Below are 2,583 nucleotides of genomic sequence, written 5' to 3'. Positions count from 1 at the left end.
CCCAGCTAATATTTTCATTTTTCATAAAGATAGTGTCTCACTACGTTGCCCAGGCTGGCTTCAAACTCCTGGGCTCAAGCGATCCTCCCACCTGGGCCTCCCAAAGTGTTGGGAACATAAGCTACCAAGTTAGCTCCTTTAAAAATATTTGTTGAGCCACTGTGCTTGGCCCAAAATATGTTTTTAAAGGAGCTAACTTGGGCTGGGTGCAGTGACTCATGCCTGTAATCCTAACACTTTGGAAGGCCAAGGTGGATGGATCACTTGAGGTCATGAATTTGAAACCAGCCTGGTCAACATGGTGAAACCCCGTCTCTACTAAATATATAAAAATTAGCTGGGCATGGTGGCACACACCTGTAATCCCAGCTACTCAGGAGGCTGAGGCAGGAGAATCACTTGAACCTAGGAGGTGGAGGTTGCAATGAGCCAAGATAGTGCCACTGCACTCCAGCCTGGGCAACAGAGAGAGCCTCTGTCTCATAAATAAATAAATAAAATAAAGGGGCAGCCAGGTGTGGTGGCTCACACCTGTAATCCCAGCACTTGGGAGGCCAAGTCAGGTGGATCATGAGGTCAGGAGTTCAAGACCACCCTGGCCAAGATGGTAGAACCTCCTCTCTACTAAAAATACAAACAAATTAGCCAGGTGGCAGGCACCTGTAATCCCAGCTACTCAGCAGCTTGAGGCAGAGAATCGCTTGAAGCCAGGAGGCGGGGGTTGCAGTGAGCCGAGATAGCGCCATTGCACTCCAGCCTGGGCAACAGGGCAAGACTACAACTCAAGAAAATAATAATAATAATAAAATAAAGGAGCTAACTTGGTAGCTTAAGCAGAAGTGATTGAGCAAAGCACAACTTTATTTAATTCTTTGTTCAAGTCGCAAATTCAAAATAGTGATATTATTGTAAGGACTTCAAATTCTGACAAGAACAAATCTCTTGGAGATTTCAAGGTCCTTTCTGACTAATAGTTAAACAAGTCCTTTATTTTGATTGTTTTGAGACAGAGTCTTGCTCTATCACCCAGGTTGGAGTGCAGTGGCACAAACTCTGCTCACTGCAGCCCCCCCGCCTCCTGGTTCAAGCGATTCTCCTGTCTCAGCCTCCTGAGTAGCTGGAATGATAGGCATGTGTGCCACCACACCCAGCTAATTTTTGTATTTTTAGTAAATACAAATACTCTGTTTACTCGTGTAAACTTTGTGCTGGATGGTCCTCTCAGGGTGAGACAGAAGAGCATATGGTGGGAAGTATGAACTAGTGGAGATGGGTGAGACAGAGGAGCATATGGTGGGAGGTATGAACTAGTGGAGATGGGTGAGACAGAGGAGCATATGGCGGGAGGTATGAACTAGTGGAGATGGGTGAGACAGAGGAGCATATGGCGGGAGGTATGAAGCCTGTGCACTGCATGTCTGGGTATGTGGAAGTGCCACTCACTGATAAGAGGAGGAAAGGCAGTGAACAAGGGTCGGTGGAGACCAGGTTGCATCCAGATTTAAGAAGACCTGGAAACGCCAGTGTCATAGCCAAGTGGATGTATTAGATGATCAGTTGGATATAAATGCCCAGTGCTCAGAAGAGATGTCAGTGCTCCCAGAGAGTGACCAGAAGAGTCACTGGGAAAGGAGAGCAAGGAGAGTTGAGGAAGCTAGGAGAAGAGCATATCTCAGTGAAGGCTGCAGACAAGACATTGAATGCCATGAAGAGGCCCGTATGTGAGAAATAAAAAATGTCTACTGGACTTAACAACAAAGAGGTTTCCAGTGATCTAGCAAAAACCCAGGTTTTGTGGTGCGGTGGAGGTGAAAACCAGGCTGAAGTGGGTTAGTTGTGAAGGACTAACTGTTAAGTGGAAAGAGCAAGTGCAGAGAATTCTTTTGAAAAGCTTTTTTGAGAAAAGAAACAGACAAGCTGAACATTTGTCTTCGTGGCACTTTCCATGCCCCACCCCACAGCTGAAAAGCAGAGGATGGGCTGGGTACGGTGGCTCACGCCTGTGGTCCTAGCATTTTGGGAGGCCCAGGTGGGAAGACTGCTTGAGCCCAGGAGTTTGAGACCAGTCTGGGCAACATAGCAAGACCCCATCTCAAAACAAAAAAAGTTTAACAAAAGTATTTTATTTTTGAAAAGAAATTATACTGCTGTCCAATTGCTCAAAAACAAATATCATGGCAATTCTTTCTTTCTTTCTTTCTTTCTTTTTTTTTTTTTTGAGATAAAGTCTCACACTGTCGCCCAGACTGGAGTGCAATGGCACCATCTTGGCTTACTGCAACCTCCACCTCCTGGGTTCACATGATTCTCCTGCCTCAGCCTCCTGAGTAGCTGGGATTATAGGCACACACCACTACACCCAGCTAATTTTTTTTTTTTAAGTTTTAGTAGAGACAGGGCTTTCATTATGTTGGCCAGACTGGCCTCAAACTCCTGACCTCGTGATCTGCCCACCTCAGCCTCCCAAAGTGCAGGGATTACAGGCTTGAGTCACCACCCCCAGTGAAATTTTTTCTTAAACTGAGTATAAAGGGCAACCAATTTTGGATGAACTTACTAAGGTACACATCTCATGCAGAGAAA

This window comes from Sapajus apella, unplaced genomic scaffold (genome assembly GCF_009761245.1).
Source record: "Sapajus apella isolate SASKATOON/1434 unplaced genomic scaffold, GSC_monkey_1.0 scaffold9, whole genome shotgun sequence".
NCBI lineage: Eukaryota > Metazoa > Chordata > Mammalia > Primates > Cebidae > Sapajus > Sapajus apella.
This window is presented reverse-complemented; position numbering follows the sequence as displayed.